Genomic DNA, 15125 nt, shown 5'->3' with positions numbered 1-15125 from the left:
CAGATGATATAAGAGCGAATGTTATAATACAACATAATATGATTGCAGCTTCTAATGTATTAACTTGATCACACCAACGCTCTACAGCATTGGATGGTTGCTGGCAATGTCAGCTGAAAATTGAAGTACTGGGAAAAATGGCTACATGGAGATACTGGGTTGAGTGGCATCTTTTTCAATGGTTGGAAAACAGTAGTTAGAAATGATGCTACAATTCATATGTTAGCTTTAAATAGAAAAAAACGACACTTTGTTACCAATCTCTTTTACAATATCAAAATAAATTTAAACTTCTTTAGTTCTTTAATCAGTTGTTTGCTGTATTATGATATTTTTTATGGTTAAAAGCTAAATGATTTTAGGATAAAATGTATTCTCATTAGCAGAGAAAGAACAGAGTTTATAATTGAACAAACAACACATCTAACATTGGATATTAGTAGGAAAGGCTTCTTAAAAGTGGACCAGATTGAATAATTTCAGTATTGACAAATCTGGTTTCACTGTGGATTGAACCCAGAACCTTCCATGAGTAAAGCAGATGTGATATCCCTTACACTATGAAACCAAGAAGAGAGGATCATGGGTGGCCAGGTTTGTATGATCACAAAAGTGCATGATCACTTTGTTACCAATTTATTATACAATAACAAAATAAATTGAAACTTCTTTAGTTCTTCAATCAGCTGCTTGCTCTATTATGATAGTTTTTTATGGTTGAAAGCTAAATGTTTTTAAGTTAAAATGTATTCTCATTAGCAGTGAAGAAACAGTTTGTAAGTGAACAAACAACATATTTCAAATTGGGCAGTAGCAGGAAAGCCTTCCTTAAAGTATACCTGTTGGTATAAGTCATTATTAATAAATATGATTACAGTGGGGATTGAACCCAGGACCTTCTGCGTGTAAAGCAGATGTGATAACCACTACACTATGAAACCAAGATGGAGGCTGCCCTCAATTGGTTGGTCAACTTGCATGATCAAAAATTTTAGTTAAAACTTAGTAAAGAGTAATGAGCACAATGTCAAATAAACCTGTATATATCTATTTCAAATGAAACATTTTACAAAGCTTTTCAAGCTAATAATATTTATATTTGAAAAAAATATGCATTATTTCTAGCAACTTGAACATTTGTATTCTACTGACATGAGATTTAACAAGATTGTCTTGCTATGTATTTTCTTGCCTTGTTATCAAGAGCTGCTTGCATATTTTGGTAAGACTTTGTAAAAATAAAATGCCTTTTAATGACATAATTCAAGTATACTGCTTAAAAAAACTTGTAGGATAACAAAAATAATACCATTCCAAATGTTACATTTATCATCATTTTTGCTAAACTTGCAGATAAAAATTAGACATTTCTGTTTTCATTGAAAACAGATGATCTAAGAGCGAATGTTATAATACAACATAATATGATTGCAGCTTCTAATGTATTAAATTGATCACACCAACGCTCTGCAGCATTGGATGGTTGCTGGCAATGTCAGCTGAAAATTGAAGTACTGGGAAAAACGGCTACATGGAGATACTGGGTTGAGTGGCATCTTTTTCAATGGTTGGAAAACAGTAGTTAGAAATGATGCTACAATTCATATGTTAGCTTTAAATAGAAAAAAACGACACTTTGTTACCAATCTCTTTTACAATAATAAAATAAATTTAAACTTCTTTAGTTCTTTAATCAGTTGTTTGGTGTATTATGATATTTTTTATGGTTAAAAGCTAAATGATTTTAGGATAAAATGTATTCTCATTAGCAGAGAAAGAACAGAGTTTATAATTGAACAATCAACACATGTAACATTGGATATTAGCAGGAAAGGCTTATTCAAAGTGGACCAATTGCATAAGTTCAGTATTGATAAATCTAGTTTCACTGGGGATTGAACCGAGGACCTTCCATGAGTAAAGCAGATGTGATAACCCTTACACTATGAAACCAAAATGAGTGACCAATGGGTGGCCAAGTTTGTATGATCAGAAATGCGCATGATCACTTTGTTACCATCTATTTATATAATAACAAATTAAATTGAAACTTCTTTAGTTCTTTAATCAGTTGTTTGCTGTATTATGATATTTTTTATGGTTAAAAGCTAAATGATTTTAAGATAAAATGTATTCTCATTAGCAGAGAAAGACTAGAGTTTATAATTCAACAAACAACACATCTAACATTGGATATTAGTAGGAAAGGCTTCTTAAAAGTGGACCAGATAGAATAAGTTCAGTATTGACAAATCTGGTTTCACTGGGGAATGAACCCAGGACCTTCCACAAGTAAAGCAGATGTGATAACCCTTACGCTATGAAACCAAGATGAGTGGATCATGGGTGGCCAAGTTTGTATGATCACAAATGTGCATGATCACTTTGTTACCAATTTATTATACAATAACAAAATAAATTGAAACTTCTTTAGTTCTTTAATCAGCTGTTTGCTCTATTATGATAGTTTTTTTATGGTTGAAAGCTAAATGTTTTTAAGATAAAATGTATTCTCATTAGCAGTGAAGAAACAGTTTGTAAGTGAACAAACAACATATTTCACATTGGGCAGTAGCAGGAAAGCCTTCCTTAAAGTATACCTGTTGGTATAGGTCATGATTAATAAATTTGATTTCACTGGGGATTGAACCCAGGACCTTCTGCGTGTAAAGCAGATGTGATAACCACTACACTATGAAACCAAGATTGCGAATGTCTTCACATGGTTGGTCAAACTTGCAAGATCAAAAATTTTAGTTAAAACTTAGTAAAGAGTAATGAGCACAATGCCAAATAAACCTGTATATATCTATTTCAAATGAAACATTTTACAAAGCTTTTCAAGCTAATAATATTTATATTTGAAAAAAATATGCATTATTTCTAGCAACTTGAACATTTGTATTCTACTGACATGAGATTTAACAAGATTGTCTTGCTATGTATTTTCTTGCCTTGTTATCAAGAGCTGCTTGCATATTTTGGTAAGACTTTGTAGAAATAAAATGCCTTTTAATGACATAATTCAAGTATACTGCTTAAAAAAAAAACTAGTAGATTAACAAAAATACTACCATTCTAAATGTTAAATTTATCATCATTTTTGGTAAACTTGCAGATAAAAATTAGACATTTCTGTTTTCATTGAAAACAGATGACCTAAGAGTGAATGTTATAATACAACATAACATGATTGCAGCTTCTAATGTATTAACTTGATCACAGCAACCCTCTGCAGCATTGGATGGTTACTGGCATTGTCAGGTGAAAATTGAAGTACTGGGAAAAGGGCTACATGGTGATACTGGGTTGAGCGGCATCTTTTTCAAAGGTTGGGAAAACAGTAGTTAGAAATGATGCTACAATTCATATGTTAGCTTTAATTAGAAAAAAATGACACTGTTACCTATCTCTTTTACAATAACAAAATAAATTGAAACTTCTATAGTTCTTTAATCAGTTGTTTGCTGTATTATGATATTTTTTATGGTTAAAAGCTAAATGATTTTAGGATAAAATGTATTCTCATTAGCAGAGAAAGAATAGAGTTTGTAATTGAACAAACAACACATCTAACATTGGATATTAGCAGGAAAGGCTTCTTAAAAGTGGACCAGATAGAATAAGTTCAGTATTGACAAATCTGGTTTCACTGGGGATTGAACCCAGTACCTTCCACGAGTAAAGCAGATGTGATAACCCTTACACTATGAAACCAAGATGAGATGCTCATGGGTGGCCAAGTTTGTATGATCACAAATGTGCATGATCACTTTGTTACCAATTTATTATACAATAACAAAATAAATTGAAACTTCTTTAGTTCTTTAATCAGTTGTTTGCTCTATTATGATAGATTTTTATGGTTGAAAGCTAAATGTTTTTAAGATAAAATGTATTCTCATTAGCAGTGAAGAAACAGTTTGTAAGTGAACAAACAACATATTTCACATTGGGCAGTAGCAGGAAAGCCTTCCTTAAAGTATACCTGTTGGTATAGGTCATTATTAATAAATATGATTTCACTGGGGATTGAACCCAGGACCTTCTGCATGTAAAGCAGATGTGATAACCACTAGACTATGAAACCAAGACGGAAGCTGTCCTCACATGGTTGGTCAAACTTGCAAGATCAAAAATTTTAGTTAAAACTTAGTAAAGAGTAATGAGCACAATGTCAAATAAACCTGTATATATCTATTTCAAATGAACCTTTTACAAAGTTTTTCAAGCTAATAATATTTATATTTGAAAAAAATATGCATTATTTCTAGCAACTTGAACATTTGTATTCTACTGACATGAGATTTAACAAGATTGTCTTGCTATGTATTTTCTTGCCTTGTTATCAAGAGCTGCTTGCATATTTTGGTAAGACTTTGTAGAAATAAAATGCCTTTTAATGACATAATTCAAGTATACTGCTTAAAAAAAACTTGTAGATTAACAAAAATACTACCATTCTAAATGTTAAATTTATCATCATTTTTGCTAAACTTGCAGATAAAAATTAGACATTTCTGTTTTCATTGAAAACAGATGACCTAAGAGTGAATGTTATAATACAACATAACATGATTGCAGCTTCTAATGTATTAACTTGATCACACCAACGCTCTGCAGCATTGGATGGTTGCTGGCATTGTCAGGTGAAAATTGAAGTACTGGGAAAAATGGCTACATGGAGATACTGGGTTGAGTGGCATCTTTTTCAAAGGTTGGGAAAACAGTAGTTAGAAATTATGCTACAATTCATATGTTAGCTTTAATTAGAAAAAAATGACACTGTTACCTATCTCTTTTACAATAACAAAATAAATTGAAACTTCTTTAGTTCTTTAATCAGTTGTTTGCTGTATTATGATATTTTTTATGGTTAAAAGCTAAATGATTTTAGGATAAAATGTATTCGCATTAGCAGATAAAGAATAGAGTTTATAATTGAACAAACAACACATCTAACATTGGATATTAGTAGGAAAGGCTTCTTAAAAGTGGACCAGATAGAATAAGTTCAGTATTGACAAATCTGGTTTCACTGGGGATTGAAGCCAGGAACTTCCATGAGTAAAGCAGATGTGATAACCCTTACACTATGAAACCAAGATAGGTGGATGATGGGTGGCCAAGTTTGTATGATCACAAATGTGCATGATCACTTTGTTACCAATTTATTATACAATAACAAAATAAATTGAAACTTCTTTAGTTCTTTAATCAGTTGTTTGCTCTATTATGATTGTTTTTTATGGTTGAAAGCTAAATGTTTTTAAGATAAAATGTATTCTCATTAGCAGTGAAGAAACAGTTTGTAAGTGAACAAACAACATATTTCACATTGGGCAGTAGCAGGAAAGCCTTCCTTAAAGTATACCTGTTGGTATAGGTCATGATTAATAAATTTGATTTCACTGGGGATTGAACCCAGGACCTTCTGCGTGTAAAGCAGATGTGATAACCACAACACTATGAAACCAAGACGGAGGCTGTCCTCACATGGTTGGTCAAACTTGCAAGATCAAAAATTTTAGTTAAAACTTAGTAAAGAGTAATGAGCACAATGTCAAATAAACCTGTATATATCTATTTCAAATGAACATTTTACAAAGTTTTTCAAGCTAATAATATTTATATTTGAAAACAATATGCATTATTTCTAGCAACTTGAACATTTGTATTCTACTGACATGAGATTTAACAAGATTGTCTTGCTATGTATTTTCTTGCCTTGTTATCAAGAGCTGCTTGCATATTTTGGTAAGACTTTGTAGAAATAAAATGCCTTTTAATGACATAATTCAAGTATACTGCTTAAAAAAAACTTGTAGATTAACAAAAATACTACCATTCCAAATGTTACATTTATCATCATTTTTGCTAAACTTGCAGATAAAAATTGGACATTTCTGTTTTCATTGAAAACAGATGATATAAGAGTGAATGTTATAATACAACATAACATGATTGCAGCTTCTAATGTATTAACTTGATCACAGCAACCCTCTGCAGCATTGGATGGTTACTGGCATTGTCAGGTGAAAATTGAAGTACTGGGAAAAGGGCTACATGGTGATACTGGGTTGAGCGGCATCTTTTTCAAAGGTTGGGAAAACAGTAGTTAGAAATGATGCTACAATTCATATGTTAGCTTTAATTAGAAAAAAATGACACTGTTACCTATCTCTTTTACAATAACAAAATAAATTGAAACTTCTATAGTTCTTTAATCAGTTGTTTGCTGTATTATGATATTTTTTATGGTTAAAAGCTAAATGATTTTAGGATAAAATGTATTCTCATTAGCAGAGAAAGAATAGAGTTTGTAATTGAACAAACAACACATCTAACATTGGATATTAGCAGGAAAGGCTTCTTAAAAGTGGACCAGATAGAATAAGTTCAGTATTGACAAATCTGGTTTCACTGGGGATTGAACCCAGTACCTTCCACGAGTAAAGCAGATGTGATAACCCTTACACTATGAAACCAAGATGAGAGGCTCATGGGTGGCCAAGTTTGTATGATCACAAATGTGCATGATCACTTTGTTACCAATTTATTATACAATAACAAAATAAATTGAAACTTCTTTAGTTCTTTAATCAGTTGTTTGCTCTATTATGATAGATTTTTATGGTTGAAAGCTAAATGTTTTTAAGATAAAATGTATTCTCATTAGCAGTGAAGAAACAGTTTGTAAGTGAACAAACAACATATTTCACATTGGGCAGTAGCAGGAAAGCCTTCCTTAAAGTATACCTGTTGGTATAGGTCATTATTAATAAATATGATTTCACTGGGGATTGAACCCAGGACCTTCTGCATGTAAAGCAGATGTGATAACCACTAGACTATGAAACCAAGACGGAAGCTGTCCTCACATGGTTGGTCAAACTTGCAAGATCAAAAATTTTAGTTAAAACTTAGTAAAGAGTAATGAGCACAATGTCAAATAAACCTGTATATATCTATTTCAAATGAACCTTTTACAAAGTTTTTCAAGCTAATAATATTTATATTTGAAAAAAATATGCATTATTTCTAGCAACTTGAACATTTGTATTCTACTGACATGAGATTTAACAAGATTGTCTTGCTATGTATTTTCTTGCCTTGTTATCAAGAGCTGCTTGCATATTTTGGTAAGACTTTGTAGAAATAAAATGCCTTTTAATGACATAATTCAAGTATACTGCTTAAAAAAAACTTGTAGATTAACAAAAATACTACCATTCTAAATGTTAAATTTATCATCATTTTTGCTAAACTTGCAGATAAAAATTAGACATTTCTGTTTTCATTGAAAACAGATGACCTAAGAGTGAATGTTATAATACAACATAACATGATTGCAGCTTCTAATGTATTAACTTGATCACACCAACGCTCTGCAGCATTGGATGGTTGCTGGCATTGTCAGGTGAAAATTGAAGTACTGGGAAAAATGGCTACATGGAGATACTGGGTTGAGTGGCATCTTTTTCAAAGGTTGGGAAAACAGTAGTTAGAAATTATGCTACAATTCATATGTTAGCTTTAATTAGAAAAAAATGACACTGTTACCTATCTCTTTTACAATAACAAAATAAATTGAAACTTCTTTAGTTCTTTAATCAGTTGTTTGCTGTATTATGATATTTTTTATGGTTAAAAGCTAAATGATTTTAGGATAAAATGTATTCGCATTAGCAGATAAAGAATAGAGTTTATAATTGAACAAACAACACATCTAACATTGGATATTAGTAGGAAAGGCTTCTTAAAAGTGGACCAGATAGAATAAGTTCAGTATTGACAAATCTGGTTTCACTGGGGATTGAAGCCAGGAACTTCCATGAGTAAAGCAGATGTGATAACCCTTACACTATGAAACCAAGATAGGTGGATGATGGGTGGCCAAGTTTGTATGATCACAAATGTGCATGATCACTTTGTTACCAATTTATTATACAATAACAAAATAAATTGAAACTTCTTTAGTTCTTTAATCAGTTGTTTGCTCTATTATGATTGTTTTTTATGGTTGAAAGCTAAATGTTTTTAAGATAAAATGTATTCTCATTAGCAGTGAAGAAACAGTTTGTAAGTGAACAAACAACATATTTCACATTGGGCAGTAGCAGGAAAGCCTTCCTTAAAGTATACCTGTTGGTATAGGTCATGATTAATAAATTTGATTTCACTGGGGATTGAACCCAGGACCTTCTGCGTGTAAAGCAGATGTGATAACCACAACACTATGAAACCAAGACGGAGGCTGTCCTCACATGGTTGGTCAAACTTGCAAGATCAAAAATTTTAGTTAAAACTTAGTAAAGAGTAATGAGCACAATGTCAAATAAACCTGTATATATCTATTTCAAATGAACATTTTACAAAGTTTTTCAAGCTAATAATATTTATATTTGAAAACAATATGCATTATTTCTAGCAACTTGAACATTTGTATTCTACTGACATGAGATTTAACAAGATTGTCTTGCTATGTATTTTCTTGCCTTGTTATCAAGAGCTGCTTGCATATTTTGGTAAGACTTTGTAGAAATAAAATGCCTTTTAATGACATAATTCAAGTATACTGCTTAAAAAAAACTTGTAGATTAACAAAAATACTACCATTCCAAATGTTACATTTATCATCATTTTTGCTAAACTTGCAGATAAAAATTGGACATTTCTGTTTTCATTGAAAACAGATGACCTAAGAGTGAATGTTATAATACAACATAACATGATTGCAGCTTCTAATGTATTAACTTGATCACACCAACCCTCTGCAGCATTGGATGGTTACTGGCATTGTCAGGTGAAAATTGAAGTACTGGGAAAATGGCTACATGGAGATACTGGGTTGAGTGGCATCTTTTTCAAAGGTTGGGAAAACAGTAGTTAGAAATTATGCTACAATTCATATGTTAGCTTTAATTAGAAAAAAATGACACTGTGACCAATCTCTTTTACAATAACAAAATAAATTGAAACTGCTTTAGTTCTTTAATCAGTTGTTTGCTGTATTATGATATTTTTTATGGTTAAAAGCTAAATAATTTTAGGAAAAAATGTATTCTCATTAGCAGAGAAAGAACAGAGTTTATAATTGAACAAACAACACATCTAACATTGGATATTAGTAGGAAAGGCTTCTTAAAAGTGGACCAGATTGAATAATTTCAGTTTTGACAAATCTGGTTTCACTGGGGATTGAACCCAGGACCTTCCATGAGTAAAGCAGATGTGATATCCCTTACACTAGGAAACTAAGATGAGAGGATCATGGGTGGCCAAGTTTGTATGATCACAAAAGTGCTTGATCACTTTGTTACCAATTTATTATACAATAACAAAATAAATTGAAACTTCTGTAGTTCTTCAATCAGATGCTTGCTCTATTATGATAGTTTTTTATGGTTGAAAGCTAAATGTTTTTAAGATAAAATGTATTCTCATTAGCAGTGAAGAAACAGTTTGTAAGTGAACAAACAGCATATTTCACATTGGGCAGTAGCAGGAAAGCCTTCCTTAAAGTATACCTGTTGGTTAATGTCATGATTAATAAATTTGATTTCACAGGGGATTGAACCCAGGACCTTACGCGTGTAAAGCAGATGTGATAACCACCACACTATGAAACCAAGATGGAACCTGTTCTCAATTGGTTGGTCAACTTGCATGATCAAAAATTTTAGTTAAAACTTAGTAAAGAGTAATGAGCACAATGTCAAATAAACCTGTATATATCTATTTCAAATGAAACATTTTACAAAGCTTTTCAAGCTAATAATATTTATATTTGAAAAAAATATACATTATTTCTAGCAACTTGAACATTTGTATTCTACTGACATGAGATTTAACAAGATTGTCTTGCTATGTATTTTCTTGCCTTGTTATCAAGAGCTGCTTGCATATTTTGGTAAGACTTTGTAGAAATAAAATGCCTTTTAATGACATAATTCAAGTATACTGCTTAAAAAAAACTTGTAGATTAACAAAAATACTACCATTCCAAATGTTAAATTTATCATCATTTTTGCTAAACTTGCAGATAAAAATTAGACATTTCTGATTTCATTGAAAACAGATGAACTAAGAGTGAATGTTATAATACAACATAACATGATTGCAGCTTCTAATGTATTAACTTGATCACACCAACCCTCTGCAGCATTGGATGGTTACTGGCATTGTCAGGTAAAAATTGAAGTACTGGGAAAATGGCTACATGGAGATACTGGGTTGAGTGGCATCTTTTTCAAAGGTTGGGAAAACAGTAGTTAGAAATTATGCTACAATTCATATGTTAGCTTTAATTAGAAAAAAATGACACTGTTACCAATCTCTTTTACAATAACAAAATAAATTGAAACTTCTTTAGTTCTTTAATCAGTTGTTTGCTGTATTATGATATTTTTTATGGTTAAAAGCTAAATGATTTTAGGAAAAAATGTATTCTCATTAGCAGAGAAAGAACAGAGTTTATAATTGAACAAACAACACATCTAACTTTGGATATTAGCAGGAAAGGCTTTTTAAAAGTGGACCAATTGCATAAGTTTAGTATTGATAAATCTAGTTTTACTGGGCATTGAACCGAGAACCTTCCATGAGTAAAGCAGATGTGATAACCCTTACACTATGAATCCAAGATGAGTGACCAATGGGTGGCCAAGTTTGTATGATCAGAAATGCGCCTGATCACTTTCTTACCATCTATTTATATAATACCAAAATAAATTGAAACTTCTATAGTTCTTTAATCAGTTGTTTGCTCTATTATGATAGTTTTTTATGGTTGAAAGCTAAATGTTTTTAAGATAAAATGTATTCTCATTAGCAGTGAAGAAACAGTTTTAAGTGAACAAACAACATATTTCACATTGGGCAGTAGCAGGAAAGCCTTCCTTAAAGTATACCTGTTGGTATAGGTCATGATTAATAAATTTGATTTCACTGGGGATTGAACCCAGGACCTTCTGCGTGTAAAGCAGATGTGATAACCACAACACTATGAAACAAAGATTGAGAATGTCCTCACATGGTTGGTCAAACTTGCATGATCAAAAATTTTTGTTAAAACTTAGTAAAGAGTAATGAGCACAATGTCAAATAAACCTGTATATATCTATTTCAAATGAAACATTTTACAAAGCTTTTCAAGCTAATAATATTTATATTTGAAAAAAATATGCATTATTTCTAGCAACTTGAACATTTGTATTCTACTGACATGAGATTTAACAAGATTGTCTTGCTATCTATTTTCTTGCCTTGTTATCAAGAAGTGCTTGCATATTATGGTAAGACTTTGTAGAAATAAAATGCCTTTTAATGACATAATTCAAGTATACTGCTTAAAAAAAACTTGTAGATTAACAAAAATACTACCATTCCAAATGTTAAATTTATCATCATTTTTGCTAAACTTGCAGATAAAAATTGGACATTTCTGTTTTCTTTGAAAACAGATGACCCAAGAGTGAATGTTATAATACAACATAACATGATTGCAGCTTCTAATGTATTAACTGGATCACACCAACCCTCTGCAGCATTGGATGGTTACTGGCATTGTCAGGTGAAAATTGAAGTACTGGGAAAAGGGCTACATGGTGATACTGGGTTGAGTGGCATCTTTTTCAAAGGTTGGGAAAACAGTAGTTAGAAATGATGCTTCAATTCATATGTTAGCTTTAATTAGAAAAAAATGACACTGTTACCTATCTCTTTTACAATAACAAAATAAATTGAAACTTCTTTAGTTCTTTAATCAGTTGTTTGCTGTATTATGATATTTTTTATGGTTAAAAGCTAAATGATTTTAGGATAAAATGTATTCTCATTAGCAGAGAAAGAATAGAGTTTATAATTGAACAAACAACACATCTAACATTGGATATTAGTAGGAAAGGCTTCTTAAAAGTGGACCAGATAGAATAAGTTCAGTATTGACAAATCTGGTTTCACTGGGGATTGAACCCAGGACCTACCACGAGTAAAGCAGATGTGACAACCCTTACGCTATGAAACCAAGATGAGTGGATCATGGGTGGCCAAGTTTGTATGATCACAAATGTGCATGATCACTTTGTTACCAATTTATTATACAATAACAAAATAAATTGAAACTTCTTTAGTTCTTTAATCAGTTGTTTGCTCTATTATGATAGTTTTTTATGGTTGAAAGCTAAATGTTTTTAAGATAAAATGTATTCTCATTAGCAGTGAAGAAACAGTTTGTAAGTGAACAAACAACATATTTCACATTGGGCAGTAGCAGGAAAGCCTTCCTTAAAGTATACCTGTTGGTATAGGTCATTATTAATAAATATGATTTCACTGGGGATTGAACCCAGGACCTTCTGCGTGTAAAGCAGATGTGATAACCACTACACTATGAAACCAAGACGGAAGCTGTCCTCACATGGTTGGTCAAACTTGCAAGATCAAAAATTTTAGTTAAAACTTAGTAAAGAGTAATGAGCACAATGTCAAATAAACCTGTATATATCTATTTCAAATGAACATTTTACAAAGTTTTTCAAGCTAATAATATTTATATTTGAAAAAAATATGCATTATTTCTAGCAACTTGAACATTTGTATTCTACTGACATGAGATTTAACAAGATTGTCTTGCTATCTATTTTCTTGTCTTGTTATCAAGAACTGCTTGCATATTTTGGTAAGACTTTGTAGAAATAAAATGCCTTTTAATGACATAATTGAAGTATACTGCTTAAAAATTTTTTGTAGATTAACAAAAATACTACCATTCCAAATGTTAAATTTATCATCATTTTTGCTAAACTTGCAGATAAAAATTGGACATTTCTGTTTTCATTGAAAACAGATGACCTAAGAGTGAATGTTATAATACAACATAACATGATTGCAGCTTCTAATGTATTAACTTGATCACACCAACCCTCTGCAGCATTGGATGGTTACTGGCATTGTCAGGTGAAAATTGAAGAACTGGGAAAAGGGCTACATGGTGATACTGGGTTGAGTGGCATCTTTTTCAAAGGTTGGGAAAACAGTAGTTAGAAATGATGCTACAATTCATATGTTAGCTTTAATTAGAAAAAAATGACACTGTTACCTATCTCTTTTACAATAACAAAATAAATTGAAACTTCTTTAGTTCTTTAATCAGTTGTTTGCTGTATTATGATATTTTTTATGGTTAAAAGCTAAATGATTTTAGGATAAAATGTATTCTCATTAGCAGTGAAGAAACAGTTTGTAAGTGAACAAACAACATATTTCACATTGGGCAGTAGCAGGAAAGCCTTCCTTAAAGTATACCTGTTGGTATAGGTCAATATTAATAAATATGATTTCACTGGGGATTGAACCCAGGACCTTCTGCATGTAAAGCAGATGTGATAACCACTAGACTATGAAACCAAGACGGAAGCTGTCCTCACATGGTTGGTCAAACTTGCAAGATCAAAAATTTTAGTTAAAACTTAGTAAAGAGTAATGAGCACAATGTCAAATAAACCTGTATATATCTATTTCAAATGAACCTTTTACAAAGTTTTTCAAGCTAATAATATTTATATTTGAAAAAAATATGCATTATTTCTAGCAACTTGAACATTTGTATTCTACTGACATGAGATTTAACAAGATTGTCTTGCTATGTATTTTCTTGCCTTGTTATCAAGAGCTGCTTGCATATTTTGGTAAGACTTTGTAGAAATAAAATGCCTTTTAATGACATAATTCAAGTATACTGCTTAAAAAAAACTTGTAGATTAACAAAAATACTACCATTCTAAATGTTAAATTTATCATCATTTTTGCTAAACTTGCAGATAAAAAGTAGACATTTCTGTTTTCATTGAAAACAGATGACCTAAGAGTGAATGTTATAATACAACATAACATGATTGCAGCTTCTAATGTATTAACTTGATCACACCAACGCTCTGCAGCATTGGATGGTTGCTGGCATTGTCAGGTGAAAATTGAAGTACTGGGAAAAATGGCTACATGGAGATACTGGGTTGAGTGGCATCTTTTTCAAAGGTTGGGAAAACAGTAGTTAGAAATTATGCTACAATTCATATGTTAGCTTTAATTAGAAAAAAATGACACTGTTACCTATCTCTTTTACAATAACAAAATAAATTGAAACTTCTTTAGTTCTTTAATCAGTTGTTTGCTGTATTATGATATTTTTTATGGTTAAAAGCTAAATGATTTTAGGATAAAATGTATTCGCATTAGCAGATAAAGAATAGAGTTTATAATTGAACAAACAACACATCTAACATTGGATATTAGTAGGAAAGGCTTCTTAAAAGTGGACCAGATAGAATAAGTTCAGTATTGACAAATCTGGTTTCACTGGGGATTGAAGCCAGGAACTTCCATGAGTAAAGCAGATGTGATAACCCTTACACTATGAAACCAAGATAGGTGGATGATGGGTGGCCAAGTTTGTATGATCACAAATGTGCATGATCACTTTGTTACCAATTTATTATACAATAACAAAATAAATTGAAACTTCTTTAGTTCTTTAATCAGTTGTTTGCTCTATTATGATTGTTTTTTATGGTTGAAAGCTAAATGTTTTTAAGATAAAATGTATTCTCATTAGCAGTGAAGAAACAGTTTGTAAGTGAACAAACAACATATTTCACATTGGGCAGTAGCAGGAAAGCCTTCCTTAAAGTATACCTGTTGGTATAGGTCATGATTAATAAATTTGATTTCACTGGGGATTGAACCCAGGACCTTCTGCGTGTAAAGCAGATGTGATAACCACAACACTATGAAACCAAGACGGAGGCTGTCCTCACATGGTTGGTCAAACTTGCAAGATCAAAAATTTTAGTTAAAACTTAGTAAAGAGTAATGAGCACAATGTCAAATAAACCTGTATATATCTATTTCAAATGAACATTTTACAAAGTTTTTCAAGCTAATAATATTTATATTTGAAAACAATATGCATTATTTCTAGCAACTTGAACATTTGTATTCTACTGACATGAGATTTAACAAGATTGTCTTGCTATGTATTTTCTTGCCTTGTTATCAAGAGCTGCTTGCATATTTTGGTAAGACTTTGTAGAAATAAAATGCCTTTTAATGACATAATTCAAGTA

At 31.3% G+C, this 15125-nt stretch overlaps 11 non-coding genes across 11 annotated transcripts; all 11 read right to left on the bottom strand.

The window, feature by feature from the left end:
- Positions 1 to 868: 868 nt before the first annotated feature.
- Positions 869 to 941, bottom strand: TRNAV-UAC (transfer RNA valine (anticodon UAC)). The gene has a single exon. It is a non-coding gene; the product is annotated as a tRNA-Val (tRNA).
- Positions 942 to 2629: 1688 nt separating this feature from the next.
- TRNAV-UAC (transfer RNA valine (anticodon UAC)) lies at positions 2630 to 2702 on the bottom strand. The gene has a single exon. It is a non-coding gene; the product is annotated as a tRNA-Val (tRNA).
- Positions 2703 to 4017: 1315 nt separating this feature from the next.
- TRNAV-UAC (transfer RNA valine (anticodon UAC)) lies at positions 4018 to 4090 on the bottom strand. Its single transcript has one exon. It is a non-coding gene; the product is annotated as a tRNA-Val (tRNA).
- A 1313-nt stretch (positions 4091 to 5403) lies between these two features.
- On the bottom strand, positions 5404 to 5476 carry TRNAV-UAC (transfer RNA valine (anticodon UAC)). The gene has a single exon. It is a non-coding gene; the product is annotated as a tRNA-Val (tRNA).
- Positions 5477 to 6788: 1312 nt separating this feature from the next.
- On the bottom strand, positions 6789 to 6861 carry TRNAV-UAC (transfer RNA valine (anticodon UAC)). Its single transcript has one exon. It is a non-coding gene; the product is annotated as a tRNA-Val (tRNA).
- Positions 6862 to 8174: 1313 nt separating this feature from the next.
- TRNAV-UAC (transfer RNA valine (anticodon UAC)) lies at positions 8175 to 8247 on the bottom strand. The gene has a single exon. It is a non-coding gene; the product is annotated as a tRNA-Val (tRNA).
- Positions 8248 to 9559: 1312 nt separating this feature from the next.
- TRNAV-UAC (transfer RNA valine (anticodon UAC)) lies at positions 9560 to 9632 on the bottom strand. Its single transcript has one exon. It is a non-coding gene; the product is annotated as a tRNA-Val (tRNA).
- A 1309-nt stretch (positions 9633 to 10941) lies between these two features.
- On the bottom strand, positions 10942 to 11015 carry TRNAV-UAC (transfer RNA valine (anticodon UAC)). The gene has a single exon. It is a non-coding gene; the product is annotated as a tRNA-Val (tRNA).
- Positions 11016 to 12328: 1313 nt separating this feature from the next.
- TRNAV-UAC (transfer RNA valine (anticodon UAC)) lies at positions 12329 to 12401 on the bottom strand. The gene has a single exon. It is a non-coding gene; the product is annotated as a tRNA-Val (tRNA).
- A 936-nt stretch (positions 12402 to 13337) lies between these two features.
- TRNAV-UAC (transfer RNA valine (anticodon UAC)) lies at positions 13338 to 13410 on the bottom strand. Its single transcript has one exon. It is a non-coding gene; the product is annotated as a tRNA-Val (tRNA).
- A 1313-nt stretch (positions 13411 to 14723) lies between these two features.
- TRNAV-UAC (transfer RNA valine (anticodon UAC)) lies at positions 14724 to 14796 on the bottom strand. The gene has a single exon. It is a non-coding gene; the product is annotated as a tRNA-Val (tRNA).
- Between the last annotated feature and the right edge of the window lie 329 nt (positions 14797 to 15125).

This window comes from Taudactylus pleione, unplaced genomic scaffold, assembly GCF_031769625.1.
Source record: "Taudactylus pleione unplaced genomic scaffold, aTauple2 ptg000085l, whole genome shotgun sequence".
Taxonomy (NCBI): Eukaryota; Metazoa; Chordata; class Amphibia; order Anura; family Myobatrachidae; genus Taudactylus; species Taudactylus pleione.
The sequence above is the reverse complement of the archived record's forward strand: the minus strand, read 5'-3'. Positions and strand labels throughout refer to the sequence as shown.